An 18,882-nucleotide genomic window follows, 5' to 3' on the forward strand; every position below is an offset into this window, starting at 1 on the left:
CTGCAGAAGATCAGTCATGTAGCTATTATGTTGACCCCATTGTTTTTCAAACCAGTATATAGCCCTTCACTTTAGTATTTACACTTGGGGTGTTCTATCTAAAACGTTGCCCTGAATTCAATAGCTGTCTCATATAAAGGTTTCTGCGGGGCATTAAATAGTATGCCAAAATTAAGGCCTTAAAAGTCATTAAAAAGACACAATTTTTGCTCAAACTAGTTGATTATATTTAAGATTTTGTTTTCACCCAGCTTTCTTTAGTTTCACTTCCTTGACACTTCCTTATTAGACACGGACAGGAAGTGTTGCCATGCCAACCAGTTTCCATTGGGAAATTGGGAAACTGCAGAGGAACTTTATCTCTATCAATGTCATTAGCTTAAAAGTTCCAAAATAAAAATAACTTTTCTGCCCAACATTTTGTCATTAAAATCGCTGCTTCTCTGAAATAAAATGGATAATGTGCACTTTAAATTAGATTCAAACTGGCATTAAATCTACATTTCTTTGACAATATGTTTTTTCCCAAACTCTGGTCAAAAACAAATCCAGCTGCAGTACACAATCATTTGCTGAAAAGTTTATTTCCCTGTTTACAAATCTGACGAAAAGAAATATGCTGCGTTTTTTTTTTTTTTTTTTTGCATTCGTGGCATTACAAATATAGTATTTATAGGCATTAAAAATATTACATTTGACTTGCTGCCACTTTAGAAACCCTGTGCTGTCCCGTGTGTCTAAATGTAACAATTCAACATAAACCGAAGGCAAAAAACAGTCCCCAGTTCTCTGAAGGTCGGCACAAATGCTTAGGTTTACACTTGTATTAAAGTTGCTTCATCCTCAGTGTTAAAATGCTTTGAACAACCTGATATTTTAGTCAATGTTTCCACCTTTTCACTGCTGTTTCATTGTTTTCCAAATGTAGAATTCATCCATTGTTTAGACTAGACCTTTACACTGTATGACACCAAACTTATTTACTGTTTATGAATAACTACTGTCTTAACCATTTAAATTATGAATGTTTTTTTTAAGAATACTTTTGTTGATTTTAAGCTGGAATGTTTTTTTTTTATGAAGGTACATTTTAGTACGTATGTATTATTATGTTCAGTAAATTCTACTGGGCCTCATCTGCCTTTGAAGACGGTACTTCCAAAGATTCTTTTACTGTAAACTTTTAATTTGTACAAATGAAATCATTAATCTCACTTGGTATTTTTAATTTTTTTTACTGCATATTTTAACAAGCAAAAGCATTTTTCAGTGTGTTAAGACTTTTTTCATTGTGGAAAAGGTTCTTACAAAGAGTTGTTTCACTTCTCAGATCCCTGGCTTTACCAAATTATTACTAACCTTTGTTAATACTTATATAATACGCTATAAAATACTACTCAAGAAAAGTTAGCAATTCTTAATAATTTCCAAATGAATATCAGTTTAAGACACATTAAAGTTCTTAAATGATTTACTTGAGTGACGGTGCAGATACAGGTGCAAACACTTCAAACAAGTAATCTTGAAGAAAGATTTTCTTCTACTTTTGTCCTTCATGTGAGTCTAATTTCATGAAATCTGTCCATGGGGCAAGATATTTACACTTAAATTAACATCAAATAAATCACCACACTCAAAACTAGATGGAAAATCTTTACATTTATTTCAAATTAAACAGTTGTAGGTGTTTTATCTTAATAGGTAGCGTTCACGTGACATCACCACATTCTCAAGAGTCTATAGTTTTTTGGAGGAATCCACATGAAACAAAAACTGTCACAAGTTCATTATCTCCTCTGTCAGCACATATGAACTAATGTCCAATTATTTTCTCCGAAATAGTCAAAAAGTGGTGACAATATGCGAAAACATGACCGTGATGTTGTCCAATAGAAAGAACTTTCAGACATAAAAATAATATCACAGGTTTTTGAATCCAATCACGATCAAATACTAACGAGGAAAAACATTTGTCAATTTTCGTTTTGGAGATTTCTTCCAAAAACTGCATTTCACCCATAGAGTTGTATCGGCCCTGCCCTCCACCTGACATTATGACATCATCACATTCTAAATCGTGAACGCTACCTATTTAAGTGTTAATATCTTGCCTCGTGGACCGTCTCAAATCAAAGACAAATTTACTTATTTCAAGAAAATCTTTTCAAATTTCAAGATTACTTTTTGCAGTGAAGATATGACTTAATCCATATCCTTTCACTGCAAAAACAGCATTTTAACAGAATAACAGAATCCAAATTTAAATGTATTAGACAAAGATATTAGGGGGAAAAAAAAAGAAATAATCACATGTGAACCAAATCCCACAATGTTTTTACTTTTCATCCCGTTAAAGTCTTGATAAAGTAAAGTAGGGGAAACGCAAAATGTGACGTTATGAAAACCATGACCTACTACATCAGAAGCTTGTGACTCTCCACTTTATACATTTGTCACATTTCGGTCTTCACAACACAAACAGGAAAAAGCTAAAAAAAATGTATCACTCAAGTAAAAGGTACAACAATCCCACTTTTGGAATTGCAACTTCGTCAAACGCTTCTGTGCATGCGCCCTTTTCCAATTCAAACACTCTCATTGTAAATATTGTACAGACACTTTACTATTTCACTTTGACTTGAATTATAAAAGCAAAATGAATTTAGAGGCCACAAATGTCAAACACCAACGCCTAATAATTGGCTCGAACGTTATCAACAGCCGCCTCAAATTTATCGCCGGTTATTTTTCATTCCGCAAAAATATGCGCAAAATGATTTAAAGTCCTGACCACTGAGCTGTAGCGACTTGTGCACCTGCTTCCTATTGAAACGGGTGAATCATGAGCTGCTGATAACGTCTAAAAAAGTATGCGCTGAACAATTTTGTGCCCTCAGGTTATTAAGTTCAAATGAATAACGAAAAACACAAGGGCATTCAAATTAATTACGACAGATATTCTTTCTTTCTTTAATTTATTCCCTTGCTATTATTACATTGTTTTCATTTTTTTTTTTAAATTGTTATTGTTGCATTTTCCATATTTGTTCTTCACATGTTTTTACATTATGCAAAAATGAATATGCTCGAGGCGACATTCACTGTAAACTCATAATCTTAAGTCGATTTGCTGGTTATAACGCTGATGTTATGTTATTGCTCTTCCCAGTTGAATACAGGTTCTTTTAAGCTTGATTTTAAAAGGGGTTGCACTTAACTTTACAAACAAACAGACAAACACGGTAAAAGGATAGAAATCACGCCTCGGGATAACAATGAAGGCAATGAGTTTTGCTGATTTACTAAGAAAATATTTTATTTTTCTAATAACTTACAAAGTTTCTACTGGATGAGGCCCAGGGTTAAGATTCCTCATATTACCAGTTATTACACTTTAAAGCTGCACTATGCAACTTTTATGTGGAAAAAAAAAGTTGGTATTTGTGTTTATTTAACCTTGCAGTGACCCAGCGGCTGATTTGTCGGCATTGCGCCTTCACTTTCCGCCACGGTGGTCTCTAGGATCAATTGCTTGGGAAGTTTTCATGCTGATGGACCCTCTTACCAGAAAACCTACAAAACAATTGATCCTGGAGCGTTGTAGAGACCACCGTGATCGAAAGTAAAGTGGCCCTGCAAACCACTGAGCCGCTGGCTCACTACAAGGTCAAATATGCACAGATATCATAAAATTTCGCATAAAAAGTTGCGTAATGCACTTTTTTAAAGGGGCTAGATGCAAGCTGGCCATTTTACACTCACTACTGCCACCTCAGGTCATGCATGTAACTGCACCCTCTATATTAAGCTCGTGCATGACGGCAATTCGGACCCGAAGTAACAACTTTTTGAGTGACAGTGCAGGATTTTAGAGGCAGTTGTGGCGAACAGGTCTGAGCTCAATCTACACATTAGGACATGGCAGGAACATGTAGGGGGATGAAAATACTTAAGTTTTAACATTTTTAAACTCCATATTGTCCCTTTAAGGTATAATGCTAGTATTCGAGCATTTCTATCCCATTACCGTGCTGTCATTGGGCTGCAACGTAAAAGATTTGGTGCGTTAATCAAACGTGTGATCACAAATAGTCTTCCTGTTTATCATCGAAGTTCCTCGTATGTGTTTGAGTTTTGAGTAACTTATGTTCTAGTGATTTAGAAAACATTAAAGGCTCTCGACTTAGTTTTTCATTTACAGACGTATAAAGACGGATCATTGTGTGGTCCAAAGCTCATTCCTAACGACTACAATGGATAAAAAATGAAATTATGTACAGCCCACAAATTGTATCCTTCTAGAATCAGGTGCAGGGCCTTTAACTGTTTACTTAAGGATTTTTTTGTTTTATTTGCACAACTACTTCACACACTTAACCAGATGTTTTATTTTTTGAAGGCGAATCTTGGCTCTTAAATTCTTTTTAAGATACATTAAAGGTACTTGTACTGGCTTTACTTACTGTATCTGCCTGAGCTCCTGTATAATAAAGGAAGGAAGACAAATGAAGCTGTACCAGGAAAAAAGCGTTTTTAAATTTTTGCTTTCCTGTACTATTATACTTTACATGACAAGTGTGAATGAATGTGCATTACCACTCTGCTCAAAATCAGACTTGTAACATTCCCTTTCCCTTTGCTTATTTTCTTCGTGGATTGTCCTGTTTTGTCGGACCAAAGACGAGACAATTTCTCCGTGTTTTCAAGACCAAATTCTGACGCTCATTCTTCACCTAAAACTGCTAAACATGAATGTGTTTATTGTATGTTTTTTCCATCCGGTTTTAAGTGATTCTAAGCTGCCCATATGCAAGATTTGAATGTGTCTGGCTTTGAGGGCCTGTTGACAATATTGTAATGTACACTGTAGCTATAACCTAATGCTGGAAACTAATTATGTGCCAATGAACGAAGCAAGAACTTAGCCTAGACTTTCTTCACTTGATTTTACTGTATCTCTGGAGGAAAGGCACAATCAGTTGTATTGTACTTTTCAATAAATGCACTTGAATGAAAACAGTATTATTTTTCTCCTTTTTTTTTGGCTGAAACAACACGATATTTTATCCGCAATTAGAAAGACCTACCGGTGCTACCCTTGCAGCCTGTGTGGTTAATCAGTCATGTAAATCAATGCTAATCTTCTTACAAGGAGACTCCTATTCACTTGCACCTGTCTATTCACCGCATTAAGAGGCTATTTACCGTCAATACCACTGCAATTAGAGAGTTTTACTTGTCAGGCTTTTGTTTATTTGAGATTACACTTACTTTTGTGGTAGAAAAGTTCCCATGCCTTGAGTAAGAAAGCTCGGTGAAGTCCATTGAAATGTCCGCACATGTAGTGTTCGTCATAAATGATTGTTGGAAGAGGCATTTGTTGTGTTGTTTACAGGCCCCTGCGCCGTGGCTCGGGTGTCCCCTCCATGAAGCAGGTGACACCGCGACCTCTCGCCTTTGACCCCAGTGTTGTCTCTGCACACGATGCCGAGCATGAATTTCACAGAGGAAGAGGAAGAAATACTTGGAAACGGACTAAAAGACCAATAAGGAAAGTGTGGCAGCCTTAAAAGCAATACATTTTAATTTCATGGGTCAATGAACTGTCTTTCGCTAAATAATTTTAAAGTAAATGCTAAAATGATGATGCAGTTGGAGGTATTGATTGGAGATGCCAAAAAGTGTAATTTAGTTTTTTCTAATCTAAAGTCTGACAGTTGTCTCTAAGTGTGACCCACTTTTGCAGCATAAACATGGCCTTACACTCCGAGGAAGTTGATGGGCTTGTGAAGAACTCCCTGGTTAATAAGAATGTAACATACGTATACTACATACATTTGTTTAATCCTATTATTTACCTGTTTATACAAAAAGAGAATTTATATGTGACTGTATATACAATCCCCTTTGCTACAAGTGGGAGATAATATTTAAATGAGATTTGTAGATATGTAAATGAGATTTTGCAAACAAAGGACAAATAATCTGGTTGATGCCATTGCCAAAAAATACAAGTCTGCTTTAAGCTCAGTACTTAAAGGTATTGAATTATCTCGAATCGTCTAGATCAGTGGTTCCCAAAGTAGGGATTGGGACCCCTCGGGGGTCGTGAGAACTTGGGTGGGGGTCTACAGATAATTTCAGGATTAAATGAAAAGAAAATTACTACTGTTTTTAATTATTTGTGAGTGTAAAACTGCATACCATTTGTGAAATCCATTCAAATATTCAAAATAAACTGTTAATACATATTAACTTGATTTTGAAATGTTTTCTTCACTTAAGTAGTTTAAGAGGCAATATATTTATACAATGGGGGTCCCAAGTTGTTTATGTGTCAATTTTGAGAATAGGGACCCGGATCTCTCAACGATAGCTCGGGAGGTACCGGTCGCTCTCCAGCTTGTTCATGGTTGAAGACGCGAGATAAATCACATTTAAGATGTTTGTTTTTGTTCTAAACAATTAGGTAAGTAAAGTCAAGGACAAAATTCAAGTCATTTTCTAATTCTGGTGAAATTTCCTCTTGGCTACCTCCCCAGAGGGATTTCCTCCTAAGTCGCACAGTTACACAGAGTCTTCAAGGCAAAAGTAGCTCTGATGGTTTTGTTATTCAAAAGAATCTCCCTCTGTAAAAAGGTTGGAAACCCGATGGATCAAATCTATGAAAAAATAACTTTTCTGCTATGGATTGTTGAATACATGAAAACAGTTCTTTTCCCCTCTGATTTTATACTAAATTTGCACCTAAAACCGCAAATGCCTTGATCAGTCTCTTGTCTCCCATGTTTGTCGATATCTTTTAAAGGATTACAGAAGTTCGCTGCCTCTCACTGCAGACAGCTTTGTTATAAGTTAAGACCTCCCTTGTTTACGGGATTAGCCTCGGTAGCATCATGATGAATTTTTCAGCTGCCGTGTTACTTATCGTCTGCTGCGGTGCCGTCCAACACAAATAACAGTGTAATTGGGCTTTATGCCGGTGTCACCTGTTGTATTCATAAGCTAATTGCCGCCCTCATTGTCATTGCCTTTTGCAGATTCAGTTTCAGCGACGCGTGGCACGTGTCATCCGAGTGTGTCCCACACAATTAGCACCATCACTTCCCCGCCTTTATCTCATATTTCTGTGTAATTTGAGGAATTTTCCAACAAAAGTGTGATGTCGGATTGCGCGCATAAGGGCCGAAGCGTGCCAGGACGGGGGCCGCTCACCGGGCAGTCAGTCACCTGTACTCGTGTTTAAAAATACATAAGCGTCATCGACAGGATCGGTGTCAGGCAGCACGCGCCCATCAATAGAAAGGCCCGAGCTGTTGGGAGGAAAAAAGGTGAAATTTGGACAGATGGATGAAGTGTTTTTGGGGTAAACAGGTGTGCACTGTAAAAAAAAGAAAAAAAAGAAGAAGCATCCACATTAGCTGCAACAAGCGGAGTCTCTTTCTCTGCACTGTTTTTTATGATATTCATTCTAATCATTTAAAATTTCACTTAATACTGTATTCTTATGCTTCTTTCTTAAAGTTGTTACTAACCCTGTGCACCGTGATGCTTTTAAGTGTGAATTTCTGCTCTGTGAGAAGAATTAAGTCTTATCTTTTCTTCTAAGTAATAATTTTGATGATAAAACTGAACAAAGACAGCGATTAAAAGTCAGGTTTTCTGCTGGGCATTAAAAGTCATTCAATGAAAAAGCATTCAATTCAACTCAAACTGGAATTAAATCTTTTCTTTTTTTTATATTATTGGCTTTAATCAACTGTTATTTTTTGCATGAGTTTATTGAAAATCCAAAAGTGATGGTCTACCACAGTCAGCTGCATTTTGACAGAAATTGTCCACAGTTTTTTGCCCAAACTTGTTGCTTGTTGTGCCTTAATAGTTTTGAATATCAAAATTTCCCCAACAACTCTTGAGATTTTTTGTTTTGATTTTACATTTCTTCTCCTCTCCAGTCAAATCATTCAAAAGACATTCCTATTTTGCAGTGCGTTTGGCCTGGACTTTTATATCTGGATGTCCACGGGCCACACAGGTGTCAAGGTTGCCCCCCTTCCCCTGTTGTGTTCGTCCCGGGAGGTTTCGGTGCTCCAAACGTGGGCTGGCGACTGGAGGGAGAAACTGAAAAGGTGCTTGAGATCAATCGGGTGTCAAAAGAGGCGACGCGTCGTCCCATTGTCCCGAGCAGTCATCATTGTGGTGTTTTTAATGGGAGCCACGCGTCCGGGAGCCATATCAGGTGAACGGACAGATGACAGGCCACGGGGCGAGAGGACAGGGGAGAGAGTCGCCAGCAGAGGGGCGCAGAGACGGGGAAAACCTCGGCTGCTTTTTGAAGTTAGGTCACAGATACATCAAGAGTCACGGTCTGGCCTTTGGGAAGGATTCGGTAAAAGCTGGTGTAGGTTAAAGCCACTCTATGTAACCTTTCCAATAAAGAGAATAAAATACAAGCATTAATTTTTCATTCAGACTTTAATTTTGAAGTCCCCTTTTCAAACCCAATTATAGTTTTGTCATAGAAATACTAATATTTTTCTATAGGCTTCAGTTTATGAAATTGGATATAATAATTAGGTATGATGCCATGGGTTAAGTTTATTTGTAAGTCCAGTTGTTTTGTTGTTTTAAAGTTAAGACTGCGTTTCATAACCAGTATTACCCAGTGGATTTTGTGCCTTATGAACCTGTGTGTCTTTGTGGTTGTTTTTAAGAGCAGCTCTCCTCTCACACACTGTGGACTGGTCTCATTATCGCCGCTGAGCCGCCGCCGAGTCCTGCAGCAGCACCTCACACCGAACAATACAAAGAACTAACAGAGCGGAGGAAACATGTGGACATTTCTGGTAATTGATGCCACAAAAAAAACTGACTCAACAACCATTATCCGGCTGAATAAGTGCAATAATTTAATTGAGAGTAGATGTAACGCAAACAAGTGACATTCAATACAATGTTAGCAAGTTGTCTCCGCATATGTTCCACTAAAATATAACGCACATGCTGTAATAATGATTAATACATATGTTTCTAGCAGTTTGGTGCAGTTGGTGCAGTCAAAGCCAGAGTAAAACTGGGGTAATACAATCAGTCAGTCATTTGCTTCTCAAAAGACGGCTCTGATGTAGCAGACACATCACTCCGGAGGGGAATTACAGGTCGTAAATTCAGCGCCAGGAGGAGGACCCGGGAGATTCACACCAAGAACATCCATTCAAAACTGCTAGCATTGCCTCCATAAAAAAACGCTATTAAACACATCTGAGCTTGTCCCATCCAGTCCAATTGTGGTTGAGTCTTTAGGAATCTACAGCAATCAATAGCTCTCGTAAAGAGGTACTTCAAGTTTGATATAATTGTATTGCAAGGTTTGTTTTCATTTAGATCCAGTTTAGTCTTTGTCATCCAGAGGTAGCGCTGTTCCCTAATAATTGGTAGGTCCCAGAATGGGGATGAGGTACCATTGGGCTTCCTGGATTTAATTGTGTAATAGGTAGAATCTGGAAGTTTCCTCCAGACACTTCTCAAAGCTCATAAATCATCTCTGGACTCATTCGTCAGGAGAGAATCACTTGTTCGGACACATCCAGAGAAATGAGTAATGAGTGAAGTGACAGGTTTAGGAGCTGACAGTCCCGTACAACTGTTGAGTGTTTTCAGTAAATATCAGACACGTTTGGGGCCCGAGGGATCGGCATGCAGCGAATCCCACTGTGGTTCTATGATGAGAGAGACTTACCAGGAAGACGCTCCGGGAAGATTTATTATCATTATTACATGAGTTTATCAGGGGTAGAATCTTGCACAGCTTTCTCTTGGAAATTGAGCTATCACTATTGACAGGCAAAAGAGCTTGAGACTGTGACGTCAAAACCGCTGTTTTTTTAAATACAAAAGATTAAAGTTATCGTTGGTATATAAACATTTGGGCATTGCAGCATGGGCAATAGATGCCTGCCCTGTAAAATGTCAAATTCTTATGGCAACATTCATGCTAGCATTTGTTCCTGAACTCCATTCTTCTGTTTTTTTTCCTGTTTTGAATTGGATTGATCGCATTAGAGAGTGACACATTGGTGTGGGGTGAGAGCTCTCACCTCAAAGCAAGAAGGTCTTACTTTTATTTCAGCCTGAATAGACTCACAGAAACAAAGTTTTATTGGACATGAATTGTAATAGGGGCTCGGACCCAGCCGGAAGGTTGAATTAACGATTTGAAATACATGGCGATGATGAATCTTAGAAAGAATCTTCCCCTGGAGCCTGGACACTGGTGCTGGTAGGGGATGAGACTGGGGGCGGCCAGTTGACAACGACGAGGAGAGCTGAGGAGAGGCCAGGCGGAGGAGGGGTGGAGGAGGGTCGCAGCACAGCTGGGAAACGAGTGATGGACATGGGAGCTTAAGAATGGGATGCTGGGCGATGAATAGCAGCTGCAGTGATTGGCTGTCGCGACGGTGCAGCTTGAGATGGGACTGTGATTGGATGAAGGGCTGCCTGCGATGAGGCGATGAATGAGTGCTTCCAGGTTGAATTTGCGCTCAAGCTTAATTTCCTGGACTGTCAATCTAAATCTTATACAAAGAGGCCAAATCCTCCACGTAGCTTTAACCCATTGCTAAATCTCTGAAAATGGTTCCCCAAATGTTGGTCCAAGGGGCTCCTAAAGGGCTGCAGCATCAAGGGAGGGGTTAAATACTATTCACCTTATTCTGCCCCGCCCACTTTTGCCTCTTTTTGCCTTGTCTCAGCACTTCCATTGTCTTGACAATTCCGGTAGAGCGCGAAGCCCGTTCATTTAAACGCAGAACGAGGGAAAATGGTCGCTGCTAAAATCTGATGTTAAGTAGATTTATGTAAAATGTCCAATGTTCACTTGCACCAACATGTCTGCACTGTATCTCTGCACCGTCTAAAATCGGCTTTGTTTTGATTGATTTTATCTTGACTTCTCCAGTCCTATGTTAACTGATGGGAGAAAAGGGGCGGGCACAATTCATGGTGGCACCCACATGGAATAAGGTGAATAAAGTACACCTTTTGAATAAGATGAATTAGATCAATATAGAATTTTCCAATCAACAGTGTAAGATAGTGATCAAGATATTTTTGAAATTACCAAACAACTGCAAGAAGCATATAGTATTATATACTTTTACTGCATAGAAAGCCCGAATCTGGAACACATAAACAGCAATTTCCATATTTCTTAGTGTCTTCATAGGTCCCAATACTGCAGAACATTTTAGAACTAGAGTAAATGTTTGGAATTATCCAGATTTTCTCACGCACAAATGACTTTACAAGCACTCAGGAAGCCAGCGTGATTGTCCGATGCTGACTTCGTTGTTTAATTCAAATACGAGCGGTCTGCCAATAACTGTAGCTCTTCTCCAAACAGCTCCAGTGTGCGAGCCATATGGGCCATCATCATTAGCCCCGCGTATGTCTTTTCCAGCCTCAGATTGAAGGAATGCACTGTTTCTCTCTTTCCAAAATGTCACATACCCACATGAAGACCGCTCAGACTTCGGCCTATCCATGTGTCAAACTGTGGGGGGTAAACGCGTCGATTTGCAAGTGAGATGAGTTGTTGAGTTTTTTGGAAACATTTTTTGAATTGCAATTTGTCTCCTTGTTGTGAGACATCTGTGGAGGCCAATACGGGCATATGATGGTTTGGAATGTTTTTTATTTTATTTTTGAGAACCAACACATTTTCACAGTAAAGTGGTAATTACTTGGAAAAACTGAAGAAACAGATTGGCTTTTTTTATTTTTTTCGTACACATAACTAACTAGCTATATTTGTGTGCGAAGCATTAGGATTTAAAGGGGGGTATTATGCAAAATCGACTTTTTCAAGCTTTACATCATGTTATTATGTCATTCCCTCATTTAAAACATGCCTGAAATGTTGCCTTGGCACATTCGCGTATTTTTGAGTAATGTAAAAACTCTGATGGCAGCCATTTTAGGGATAGGTTTGCCTGAGTCCTCCTAGGAACGCCCCCACCTCCTGGAGACGCCGCCGAGCTTTCGCCACCAGACGAGTAACCAACCACTGCTCCTCAGCAGAGCCCCCTCCCCACTGATGCCACAGACAGCGTGTGGAGGGGGCGTGTCGGAAAGGGTCAGAGGTTCTTAAAGAGACAGAGGCCTATTTCAAGACATTCGCTCCAGCCATTTTGAGAGAGCAATTTTACACAAGGCAGTTATTCTAATTTACTGCATTTACAGACCAACAGAAGGTTTCGTCATCATTGTAGTTTGCTATAGACTGGTGCTATGTGATTGAAAAAAGCACAATACCCCCTCTTTAAGGCACAGGACTTGATAAATCCTCTATAGCAGGTTACTTGATTATCTACATTTTTATACAATGACCCCCAAAAAGATTGTGCATTGTTATATTTCATTGGACCGTATTTAGCTTTGATTACAGTAGCCATTGGTTCAATAAGCTTCTGCAATGTCAAAAGATCCGGTGTTGCTTTCATTTTTCATCAAGATCTTGTATTGATGATGGGAGAGTGTGACCACTCGGTAAAATCCTCTCCAGCACATCACAAAGATTCTCAATGGGGAAGCTGTGGTGGACAATCCATGCGTAAAAATGATGTCTCAGGCTCCCTGAACTCTTTCTCAATGGGAGCCTGGCTTTGTCATCTAGGAATCTGTCTGTGCATCAGGGAAGAAGAAATACGTAGATGGAATAACCTGGTCATTCAGGATGTTTAGGTCATCAGCTGATCTCGTTCTTTAGGGACATTGTGTTGTTGAATCTAGACTTCGCCAAAAGCTGCAACACTGGATCAGAACAGTTAGCTAAATCCAGGTAACAGCTTTGTGTTTTTTGCTGAATCGTGTTTTCAGATGGAGGGCTCTGCTCTATGTAACTCTATGGACAATTTCACTGTTTTTAAAGGAACAGCCAATCTGAACATCTACAACATGTCGAACCTTGTGGCTTTAAATGAACAGGCCACCGTTTTTCCATACTGAGATATGTTCTTACCCGAGCTTAGACGAGTTGATGCGTACCTGTCAGGTCTTTGTGCGTGCCCGTGGAAGAGCGTGGTAACTTCTAACTCCCCCCCACGTTTGGAGCTATAGGAATATACTGGGATAGGCCAAATGCTAACAACATCTTTGGTCGTTTTGCGTGACTCAGGGCTCGCACAAAGACCACACAGGTGCGCATCAACTCGTCTAAGCTCAGGTAAGAACATATTTCAGTATGTAAAAACGGTGGCCTGTTCCTTTAAGTCCTATTCAACAATTGTGTACATGTGATTGGATAGTGTCACCAATTTTACCAAAGTATTTCGCCTTTTGGTCCTTTGTGTCATGAGAATAGTCCTATACTTGCAGAGATTTTACCACAAACCATATCGAAAAATCTACATTTTGACACTTGAAATGCCAATTCTACACGAGAAATCTGACCCGCCTTAATGTAAGTGTCATGTGAGCGTAACCCGCAGTATCGGTTTGCCAGTGGTGGACAGCAGTACTGCACGTGTTTTGCGGATGATCCCGTCTTGTGGCTTTGGCTGTAGCGGTCTCAGTCTCCTCTCTCCGAGCGCTGAACCTGAACCAAGTGGAGCGCGGCTAACGGGCCACAAGAGCTCCATTGTTCCTCACATTAATCAAACCGAGGAGGGCCAGGTAGCGTTTCCCCGCCGCCCGCCCCACACGCTCGCCCTGCCAACCGCCATGAATGGAGTGCTTTTTTAGCTGGCAGCCATTGGCCACCGGAGCCCGAGAGGATGTGTGTATGTTTAATTAGTGTGATGAGCTCAGCGGAGTTAGTGTGCGGTGTCAGACAGTAGTATTAACCCCTGCAGTTTGACCCTGTGAGGGGGGCGGACCACCTCAATCCTGACATCTCCCTCTCCTGCGCTCCTCCTGTACTGAGCGCCGGCTTTCCCTTTGCTTCATTAGAGTGAGGGAGATTATACGCGGAGAGGGCGGCTGGAGTTAAAAGTGGAACTGTGATTTCATTTGTAGCCCTAGAGATTTTAATTTTGCTCAGTGTAGTGATGTATATTACTCAATGTAGCCTTTGTCTTTCTCTTACAGTTTTTTACAATGTTGTTCTCGAATCAAAAACATACCGGCTGCTAGCACATCTTTGAGTAATCTTTAGATCATGGGTAGGCAACATCAGACCCGCGGGCCAAATCTGGCCCTCCAGCACAGAACGAATGTTCAGAATGTTTTGAGAAACATTTTACATTTTTTTATGCAAATAAGAGATCAAATTCCTTTTACAGTACTCTAAAAATGCAAGAAATAGTGTCAGTATTCAAAAACTGCCCTGGCAGAATATCCCACTTGCTCCTACAGTAAAACAGTGACTCTCAACTGGTGGGTCAGGACCCAAAAGTGGGTCGCAGAACCTTTTTCAGTGGGTCGCGAGTCTAGGAAACATTTTTTCAATATGTTCCATCTGAAGCTGCATGGAATTTCAGATTTTTCATATCTACTGCTTGTTCAATAAAAACATATGTGGGAAAACACGATATTTTGTACAATATATGACTAATTAAGGTTTTATTTGGGTTATTTGGGCCTGTCATCCAAGGGTAGGGTTGGGAACCACTGATGTAAAACTTTGGCATTTGGAGTTACTTCAGGCTACAATGTTGAGGTTCGACCCTTGGTGTTTTGGCGATGATGAAAATTGGCCCTCCTCAACGCAAACTTGCCTACCCCTGCTTTAGATCCTTACTGGTGGCTATTCATCGTGACTGCAGCTCAGAAAAACTCAGGCCGAGGGACTGTTTTTTTTTCTCTTTTTTGAAATGAGCTGTGCAGCGAAGGGGAGGGGCTTATGGGGAATGGTGCGAAAATCAGGAATAGTGAGAAATATGGATTATTGTTATGTTATGGGCGACAGTGGGGCAGATGGTAGAGTGGGTCGTCTCATGGTCGGAAATGGTAAATTGACTCAACTTATATATTGCTTTTCTACCTCTCTACCCAAAGCGCTTTACCGTTAGCGGCAAGGAGGGTGACATGCCTTGCCCAAGGACACAACGACAGCGGGCACCTTCAGGAGCTGAGAATCAGACCTGCAACCTTCCGATCACAAGACGACGCCGCCGGCACATCGTAAGGTCGGGGTTTGAATCCCGCCTCCAGAAGGTGTTGTTGTGTCCTTGGGCAAGACACTTCACCCATCTTGCCTCCAGTGTCTGTGTACATTGGCGTACGAATGAGAGTGTCAATGGATGAGTGGATCCTTTAATGTAGGCGGGAAAGTGCTATATAAGTTGATACCATTTACCAAATCCCTGCAAAAAAGCATAATGTTCCCTCTTGAATCGTTTATTTGGTCGAGACAGTGCAAGTTGCTGAACACACATGAGACATATGCGTGTAAACACCACATCCTTCCCACTTTAATCCCTTAACTCCCACCTGAACCGAGCACATTTTCTGCAGTTTGGCTTTACCCCAGTCCAAAAGCTTCTGGAAAAAAGCTGTGAAAATAGCAACAAAACTGAGACGAAAACAATGATGGAAATGTGCAAAAAAGTGAGAAAACATTGACAAAAAAGTGATGAAAAAATTACAACAAAATGACAAAAAAATGACCAAAAAAAAAAAAAATAGATGAAAAAGTGGCAAAAATGTCACAAGAAATTGACCCAAAAAATGACAAAAAATATGACAAAAATGACACAAATTTGATAAAAAATTGATGAAAAAATGACAAAAATGTGACAAAATGTTGCAAAAAAAATACAAAAATATGATAAAAAATTCCCAAAAAAATTACAAAATTTTGACAAAAAATGACAAAACAAATGACAAAAATGTGACAAAAATGTGATAAAAAATGACAAAAAAAATGACAAAAAAGTTGACAACCCAACAAAAAAATGATGGGAAAAAAATCTGATGACGTGAGGAAAAAGATCCTCTCGGTTCAGGCGGGAGTTAAGAGGTTAACAGATCAAATTGATAAAACCCACTTCAGCCCAGGCTTGAATATACAGTACCTGGGGGACAACCTGTCCTAGGTCAAGCTCTACCTGGGGGAATACAATGATGGTATAATGAGGTAGCAAATCTCCCAATGTCACTCTTCTAATTATGTGTAACAGCAGACTGACTTCATTTTAACAATACATGACAAATATTTGGCATCTTTTGTACTAAACAGATCATAAATCATGGACATTCATCTTCTAAGCAGCTCCCAAGTTCCTGGAATAAGTCTGGAATGGTTAGTATTCGGAAAGAGACTTTGGATAGTTAAACACCGAAACAGATCTATTTATACCAAAAGAAGCTGTTTTACTGTTCTTGTATCGCCACAATCTTGGCATCTTTCTCTTGGCTGCCCTTCACTTCATTAGTTTGAGACAGATTACTCGGGGAAGCAGGGGGAGGATGAAGTTCTCACTTGGCCTGTTCTTTGTTCTTTCTTCAAAGTTTGAAGTAGCAGCAGAGACACGAGTCATGTTCAAGATCACACTGTTCAGATCAAGTTAGCACCAACACCAGAGGGAGACTTTGGGAGAGATGTTTCTACAATTCACACACTTTAAAGGGTATTATGCAAAATCGACTTTGTCAAGCTTTACATCATGTTATTATGTCATTCCCTCATTAAAAACATGCCTGAAGTGTTGCCATGGCACATTCACGTATTTTTGAGTTTTTTGATCTGTAAAAACTCTGATGGCGGCCATTTTAGGGATAGGTTTGCCTGAGTCCTCCTAGGAACGCCCCCACCTCCTGGAGACGCCTCCGAGCTTTCGTCACTGGCCGAGTAACCAACCACTGCTCCTCACCAGAACCCCCTCCCCACAGATGCCACAGACAGCGTGTGGAGGGGGCGTGTCGGAAAGGGTCAGAGGTTCTTAAAGAGACAGAGGCCTATTTCAAGACATTCACTACAGCCATTTTGAGAGAGCAATGTTATACAAGGGAGTTATTTTAATTTACTGCATTTACAGACCAACAGAAGGTTTCGTCATCATTGTAGTGTGATATAGACTGGTATGTGATTGAAAAAAGAATAATACCCCCTCTTTAAATATTATATACTGTATCATATGTATGCTCATACTCAGTGAAATAATAAAAGGTGTTTCTCCTTTGTTCCATGTTTGTGCTAATGTTTGAATTGAATTCCTTGCAAATCTTCCATGTTACTTTTTTATATAGATGCACTTTTATAACACGTGCACCGTCTTTATTCTCCTATCCTTCAGACAAACAAAAAAGAGCGAAAAAGATCTATTTATACCAAAAGAAGCTGTTTTACTGTTGTTGTATGGCCACAGTCTTGACATCTTTCTCCTGGCTGCCCTACACTTCATTAGTTTGAGACAGATTACTCGGGGAAACAGGGGGAAGCTGAAGTTCTCACTTGGCCTGTTCAAAGCGGAATAATTACTGCAATGATGTCTGTAATGATGCGGACATTAGGATGCACAGACACGTCCCGTACCGAGTGGCAGTCTGGGGCCTTTGTTCAGCAGTTTCACAAGTATTTCACCGCAAGAGGCGCACACATGTTACACATTTGTCAATTCTTTAAAGTTTGAAGTAGCAGCAGAGACTCGAGTCATGTTCAAGATCACACTGTTCAGATCAAGTTATCTCCAGGGGGAGACGTGGGAAGAGATGCTAAGAAGGAGTTTTACAATTCAGAAACTTTAAACTTAAGTTTCACCACTGGATCATGAAGACTATTAGGACCAAGGAAATGTGCGCCAAGGACCATGAGCCGGGACAACAGGCCCTACAACTCACAGCTTCACCCTTAGACAGTAGGGAGCGATACAAATCTACACACGCGCCAAGTCAAGCAAGGCACAAGTAATCATTCATTCTATACTTGGTGCATTCTCCTCTCTGATGCACTGATGTCCTGGACCTATCACTTACAAGAAACTGTAATTGGATCAACCCATGCGTCACCTACATTTAAACAGAAAAGACACAATAGCAAGTGAATGCTAAGTGTTTATTGGCTGTAGCCTAGTCATGGGGCTCTAGCACCTGTTTCTGCAGCAGTGCCATGACAACGTCTCACTGTTGCACTTATTTTCTCCTGAGTGATGTCACAGAGCAGGCTGCGGGCTCATAGTTTGGAACACTTTATTTAAAAATGCTCAAGACAGAGTCATTTCTACAGGGACATTGAATTCTCTCTCAATGTGATCTATCAGTGTGTAGTGCTGGGAGCGGGTCAGGAGTGCTGTAACCTTTTAAAGAGGGGGTATTATGCTTTTTTCAATCACATAGCACCAGTCTATAGCACACTACAATGATGACGAAACCTTCTGTTGGTCTGTAAATGCAGTAAATTCAAATAACTGCCTTGTATAAAATTGCTCTCTCAAAATGGCTGTAGCGAATGTCTTGAAATAGGCCTCTGTCTCTTTAAGAACCTCTGACCCTTTCCGACACGCCCCCTCCACAAGCTGGCTGTGGCATCAGTGGGGAGGGGGTTCTGCTGAGGAGCAGTGGTTGGTTACTCGGCTGGTGATGAAAGGTCGGAGGCGTCTCCAGGAGGTGGGGGCGTTCCTAGGAGGACTCAGGCAAACCTATCCCTAAAATGGCTGCCATCAGAGTTTTTACAGATTACTCAAAAATACGTGAATGTGCCAAGGCAACACTTTAGGCATGTTTTTAATGAGGAAATTACATAATAACAGGATGTAAAGCAAAGTTGGTTTTGCATAATACCCCCCCTTTAAATACTAAATTCTTCTCTGTAAAGACCCACAAACAATTTGAACTGTCTCTCGATATTTGGGGATAAAGGAGTGTCATTACCTTTAACTTTTTTTTAACCTATTCCCTCAATCTGTTACACCTATTCAAAAGTGTTCCTGGAGTTTAAAGGAATAG

This window comes from Gobius niger (genome assembly GCF_951799975.1).
Source record: "Gobius niger genome assembly, chromosome: 7".
NCBI lineage: Eukaryota > Metazoa > Chordata > Actinopteri > Gobiiformes > Gobiidae > Gobius > Gobius niger.